The sequence below is a fragment of the Ixodes scapularis genome, unplaced genomic scaffold (assembly GCF_016920785.2).
Source record: "Ixodes scapularis isolate PalLabHiFi unplaced genomic scaffold, ASM1692078v2 ptg000324l_1___fragment_1__unscaffolded, whole genome shotgun sequence".
Classification (NCBI taxonomy): domain Eukaryota; kingdom Metazoa; phylum Arthropoda; class Arachnida; order Ixodida; family Ixodidae; genus Ixodes; species Ixodes scapularis.
This window is the reverse complement of record NW_024609966.1, coordinates 1,243,590-1,250,395: the sequence shown is the minus strand read 5'-3', so window position 1 is coordinate 1,250,395 and position 6,806 is coordinate 1,243,590. Positions and strand designations below refer to the sequence as shown.

The following is a 6,806-nucleotide window of genomic DNA, read 5'->3' as shown; positions in this document are numbered from 1 at the left end:
TGCTGCTCCTTCAGTAGGGGGACCCTCTCCACCAAGCAGGAGCGAGAAGCTCGCTCCTCCCTAGGAGGGGACCTAGGAGAGGGGGAAGGCGCGGCTGCTGCCGGCCTGCCCTTGGATGGAGGGGCAGCACGCGTGCCACCACCAGGGGCTGGGTAAAGCTGCTGCTGCCCCTGTTGGGGAGCTGGGGCCCTGCGGTCGGCCGCCAAGATCTCGGGAGAGACCTGGGTGGCCCTCGACTCCGAGCGTGTTGCTGGGCCCCTGCGCACCACGTCGGCAAAACTCCCCTTTGACACAAAGGAGAATCGCTTCTTTGCTTCTGAATACGATAGGTTCTTCACTTTAATGGTAAGGACGTCTTTTTCTTGTCTAAACGACGGACAGGTACGATAGTAAGCGGGGTGTGGTCCACCGCAATTAACACAGTGGGCCACAGCCTCCTCACAAATGTCAGAAACATGGCCCTGACTGCCACACTTTGCACATGTCTCCTTTCCTCGGCAGCTGCGTGCTCCGTGACCAAAACGTTGGCAACGGAAGCACCGCTGGGGGTTGGGGACGTAAGGGCGAATGCGGCAGTTCAGATATCCTGCCTTGACGGTCTCAGGGAGTATGTGCTTTTCAAAGGTCAGAATAACATGTTTGGAAGGAACCTGTTCACCATTTTTCCAAAACATGATGCGTTTAACAGCAACAACGCCGGAACTTTTGAGTCCCTCGAGGAGTTCTTCACTTGTGTCCAGAAAGTCGTCCTCAGAGAGAACTCCAGGAATGGTGTTAAGTGTGCGATGAGGACTCACCGACACCTTTACGTCAACAATGGTGGTTAGGTTGAGGAGTGCTTCGCTTTGTTTTTTTGTGTTTACTTCCACAAGGAGGTCTCCAGAGTACAGTTTTTTTGCCTTGTAGGAAAACCCTACAAGGTGCTCTAGAACTTTGGCTACAATGAAAGGTGACATCTTTGCAACTGACTTCTGTTCATCAAGAGAATGAACAACAAAAAACTTTGTGAAGGATTCTACCTCGGGATCTTTGTCAATGGTTTTGTGTTCAAGGCAACGCCTTTTAAGGGCGTGCCCTGAACGGGGTTTAGAGGGGTGGGGCGCCATAGAAGGGCAAAGAGTGTTCGGAATCCGCGGTGCACCGCCCACCACCAAGCCCAACAAGGGGTTAGGTAACGCACCATAACAAGATGAGCTTGGCTGGAGACGTTACACTAACAGTGCTGCCGGGAAACTATACCCAAGTGTGGGTCAAGACAGAGGTCTATTGCCACCCAAGGTTAGCCCTTGCCACCAAAGAGGGGTGAAAAAGGAGTAAGAGAAATGAGAGAGAAGTAAAAGAGACAGGAACGGTAAAGGTGAAAGATTGGAGGGGATAGTAGAAGAAAAGGCGACTAGACTGAATCATCCTGGCCGGGCCTTACCAGGACTCCCGTCTGCGAGAAGCAGACGGGAGTCCAGTGTTGTTGCAGACAGTGTTGAAATGTGTGCATAATCTTAAAACGACTTCCTAGACAGTAAATGTATCCTTTGGTTCAAAGGCACGCTTGAAGATTTATGTACATACATACACTATATGCAGAACACAAAGCTTGAAGGTGTAGTGTCGTCGGATCATTACCGGCTCACAGCTAGTGCCACCTGGCCTGAAAAAAATGGACCTGTTAGGTCAGGACTAGGACAGAGGCAGAAGAAAAAAGAAAGGATCGAGCCAGGACATAGGGACGGTCATGAGGTATATTAATAAAAGATTGTTAATCGGTTGCAATCCGGCTTTGGAGTACATGCATCACGACGCCTGAACCGAGGCCAAGACACCACAAAATCTGGCAACAAGGATTTCGACAAAGTAAGCCCTACGCAAGGCCTTCAGGAACCCGCAGCTCTACGCCAAAGAAAGCAAGCTCACAAAGAAGCAAAAGAGACTTGCTCCACAAGGGAAACGTCGGCAACGTCAAGTGAGCACGATGGACAACTTCTACCCACCCTGCCACCGTTCAGCCCGCATTGAGACGCAACGTCACTCGCGCAGAGGTGGACGAAATGGCATGCGTGTTTTGAGAACGTTCTACTGGCTGCCAACGTGAAAGATGCTGCCCACAAGTGCGTGATGCTGCTCCACTTTGCCAGTGAGGTGGTGTATGATAACTTTACCACACTATCTCACACGGGTACTGACTATGAAATGGCAGTCGCTCGTCTGACAGACGTTTCACTCCCAAAAAGACTGCGGTGTACGAGCACCACATTTTTTGTCAAGTGCAACAAGATGTAGAAGAAACAGACCAGTTTCAGTTAAAATTGCGAAGACTGGCCGCACCATGCGAATTCACGAACGCCGGGAAAGAGCTGGTCTCAACCCAGTTAAAAATATACCATTGGCTCCAATTAGGATATTCAATTGGAACCAACTGGAGTCAATGGAATTCAATTGGTTCTGGGTCATCCAACTGGTCATTCTAATTAGTTTCAATATTTCCAATTGGTTACACCAACTAGGAACAACAAAATTCAATTGGCACTGGGCCACCTAATTGGTCACTCTAATTGGATTCAATGTTTCCAACTGGTCATCCTAATTGGGATCAATAAAATTCAGTTGGCACTGGGCCACCTAATTGGTTACTCAATTGGATTCAATGTTTCCAACTGGTTATCCCAATTAGGATCAATAAAATTCATTCGGCACTGGGTCGCCTAATTGGTCACTCTAATTGGATTCAATGTTTCCAACTTTATGATTGATCTCCGATTGGGATCAATAAAATTCAATTGGCACTGGGACAGAACTTGCCATTATCTCTTTCCTCACAACAGTTTCCAAAGATCGCAATTTTTTTTTTTTTTTTTTCAGTATTGCGTTGCAAAAAGATTTTTCAATATCGCAATTTGAAAGGGGGAAAAAAATTCGTACACTATTTAGTAAAAAAAAATCTGTTTCTAGAATTGGTCGGAATTGCCGGAAGCGTCGGTGTACACTGGGCGGCAAAGATGGCGCCGCGAGGACGGAGGAAGCACGAAGCACATGGCGCCGATGGCGTGTACGGCATTCGTAGCATGGTTATGGCAATGATTCAAGAAAGTTTTTTGTTTTACTGCTGCAGAGTGCTCAATGGTGCGGTGATAATTACTTCATTTGACCTGCCAGCTTGTTAGAGCGGGAATGAGTGGCAACAAACGTTTATGGGAGCAAGGTAAGAAATTTTTTTTGTCCTTGCTGCGCTGCGGTTTGGGGATTTCGGATTGTTAGATCTGCTGAGACACTCGTTGTTTGATCTTCAGTGAACGATGCAAGCGTGAATATATAGCTTTAGGGAAGAAAATTTTCCGGGCAGCTATCAGTTCGGAAGTTGTTGGGTATCTGCGAGGAAAGTTAAGTGCGTTTTAAGCATCTCAAAACTAAACTATGAATTGCTGAAGACACTGAGTGGGCACAGTTTCAAAAATTAAAGCTTTGGAATTCAAAATTAAGCGATTTCGGGGGCATTTTCGATGAGTGGAAAGTGGGATGGGGGGTCGGTCGGTCGGTGATGTCGGGTCATTACTTCCGGAAGTTGACGACTTCTAATAAAATAACAGTAGGTGCCGAAAATTTTGCATCTATGTTTCAAAATTTACTCTGTCTCCACTCGGGGTAAGTTCAAAAACCTACCCGTGTCCAGCGTTGCCTCTGATCCATTCGAGTAAGATTTGGAACACAGCCTGCAATGCATGATTTCTTTTCGAGATACGAAAGACACCTATTTTTTCACCCATGCACACTTTAAGCATTTTTCAGGTGCACTGGCCAGCTTTACAGAGATCCCTTTGAATTGACTGTTTCTTCTCCTTATAGCAGAGATTATGTCTCACAGGCTCATAGGAAACATAGTAGTCTTAAAGGGATACTTCAACGAAATTTGAAATATTCCCGTCGTGTTCAAAAATAGGTTGAATATGATCCACAATATCCGTAAATGACAATCGCACGTTTGTATTTTGATCCTGGTGGCTGTATTTTTCGTTATAAACGGCCCACTCTGGTAAGCGCTCGGAGAAGGCCCAGCTTAGAGCACGTGACATGCAACGCAATCGTGACGTAGGTCGTCTCAAGACAAGCAAAGCTACGGCGAGGCTGACGTCGAGAGGATGGCCTAGTCGTTCGAGCCACCGAAGCGGCTGCTTTTGTACGAATTTTGAGTGACGGGTTAATCTTCTATAATCTTCTAGGGGGACAATAGAGACTTCTGCGACACACAAAAGGTATTCTCGGGAAGAGGGGAGTTCCTCCTTACCCCCTACTCTCGTCTTGTCCGGAGACGAGACAACTTCCGTCACTAGCTGTCAAGGTTCCTAGACGAGCATTACAAACGAGGCGTTAGCGACATCCACCAGGTGCTCTTTGCTAATCGTTTAATTCGTTTTAAAATTCCTTTTCGAGACTTTTTTAACAAGATATTGGTATGTTCCATGTGATACTGCTCTTTTGAACACATATAGACCAAAAAAATGAGCGCCGAAATTTCGTTGTAGTATCCCTTTAAACCATCCCAGATGCAAATTTAGCCCAGTCTCGGCAAAAGCTTCATCTCCTAATTTTGACCAGAGTGTTTCCGTCACCCAGGGATGTTTGCCTTTTAATGCAAGGCCTGCAGGTTTATTCCACTGCAACTAATTTCTTTGCAGCGAAAAAAAAAAAGTTTAGTATGTTTCTAAGCTTGATTTAAACATTTATAATCCAATAAGGTCATTTAATGCATATTTATCCTTTATTTTAGGGAAGCTGCAGCTGCTATCCTGGAAGAAAACGACGATGACTAGAAGCAAGAAATCATTTCTAATAAGTTAAATAAAGACTGTGTGATTATCTACCTTTAGATCTAGTTGCAACTTTTTCTAGTTTGGGATATCCAAACACTAATGGTTGTCCCAATTCATATCTGTCAATACGATTTGAACAGTTGGACCAATTGCTTTTTTCCTATTGGGAGTCCGAAAACAGAAATAGGTTTTTTCCAATTGGTTGCATCCTATTGACAATGCTGAACTGGTTCGAATTGGCGATGTTCAATTAGATTTCGACAATTGAAACCAATCGACTTTTTCTAACTAGGAGTCCGAAATCACAGATAGGATTCCCCAATGGTTCTAATTGTTGATAACTAATTAGAACCAATTGACTTTTTCTAACTAGGAGTCCGAAATCACAGAAAGGATTCCCCATTGGTTCTAATTGTCGACAACTAATTGGAACCAATTGACTTTTTCTAACTAGGAGTCCGAAATCACAGATAGGATTCCTCATTGGTTCTAATTGTCAATAACTAATTGGACCCAATGGTTATTTTTAACTGGGAAGTCTTTGAAGAGACCACGTCCTCAGAGATCCGTCGTAGCACTCTCCGAGAGGCCGACATCACGCTGGAAAACTCATGAGCATCAGCCGTAACATCAAGAACGCTGAGCATCAAGCTGCTAGCATAAAACAGCCACGACGACGGTACCAGTTCAGAAGCTGTCAACCAAGAAATCAAGATGCAGCAGCATTGCCCCAAAGAATTTCTCCAAGCACAAGAAAGCAGACAAGTGTTTGTGCTGTGGTGGAGTTTGGCCCCACAAGAGTTGGAAGACCAGCTGCCCAGCCTGGGGAGCCAAGTGCCAAAAAAAAAATCACTTTGCCAAGATGTGCAGACGTAGTGCAGCACTATAAGACCGTATATGCTCCCTGGCCTTGTCAACCACACCCAGACAGAAACTAATGCATGTATCTATACGAGAGCCAAACGGAACTGGTGTTCATTAATGTAAGAGCCGTGGAAAACGTATCAACGAGGTTCTACTGTAACTTGTTTTTCGGTAGTGTGTATAGTTCTGTAGGTACAGGGTTTTAAAGGGGTCATGAAACACTTTTCCAACTTTTTCCTGTTTAGCTTTCCTCCTCAACTCATAAATCGCGCATTCCACCAAACAGTTAAAGAAAAGGAAAGGGGGCCTCTTGCTCGCACTCTCGTTTGTGTAATCCGGACACATACATTCTCCCCCTAGAAGATTAGCCCGTCGCTCAAAATGCAGAAAAAAGTTGCTTTCACCACCCCGTTCATTCCGAAGCTGACAGTGCTGTTGAAGCTACGTGCTCGTTGGGCCAGCCACACTTGCCACGTGAGCGTGGCAAATGTGGCTGCAGAGAATGAAGTCAGGTGATGAAAGGGAGGCGGCTGATTGGTCCGGCAAGCGCGTAGCTTCCACCAGAATGTCAGCTTAGGGGTGAAGGGAATAAGTGAGGTCCGGTTGCGTGCGACGTCAATTTGGACCCGATGACGCACTTTTGGGACCGCGGATGTATCACAGTGAAAAGGCAGAGAGGTTGCGAAGGGGAGGGGGTACGAAATAGTCCGCTCTGTTTTCAAATTTTCACACTGAAAGTCAGGCTTTTGACTTTCTACCTTTTTTCTTTTGGTCCACTGAACGATGTGCTATTAGTAAAATCCCAATCTAAAATGATTTATCCCAACCCAAAAATTGTTTCATGGGCCCTTTAAAGTTCAATTTCGGCGACACGGCCAAACCAAAGCTCAAGCAGCTTGAGTATGTCAGCTCATCGAGAGCATGACATAATCTTTGTCTTATGCTGCCGTAATATGCATGACTAAGAAGCCGGCTTGATTACACGAGGGCTTTCAAAATAAATGGTAAGCTGTGCATTTTTGAAATTTTTTTATCTCTCCACTTTTTATATAAGCAACCAAATGTAGTAAATGAATGTTAGTGTGTATTTATAAAATTGCCGGTCGAAAAGCGAATTTGAGTGCTATGAATATGTAATTAGAC

General features: G+C 45.3%; 1 long non-coding RNA gene and 1 pseudogene across 1 annotated transcript; both read left to right on the top strand.

The window, feature by feature from the left end:
• Positions 1-2,109: 2,109 nt before the first annotated feature.
• Positions 2,110-5,688, top strand: LOC121047242 (annotated as a pseudogene).
• LOC120843024 lies at positions 2,986-4,792 on the top strand. Its single transcript, XR_005716075.1, has 3 exons — positions 2,986-3,040; positions 3,104-3,193; positions 4,757-4,792. It is a non-coding gene; the product is annotated as an uncharacterized LOC120843024 (long non-coding RNA).
• Positions 5,689-6,806: the final 1,118 nt, after the last annotated feature.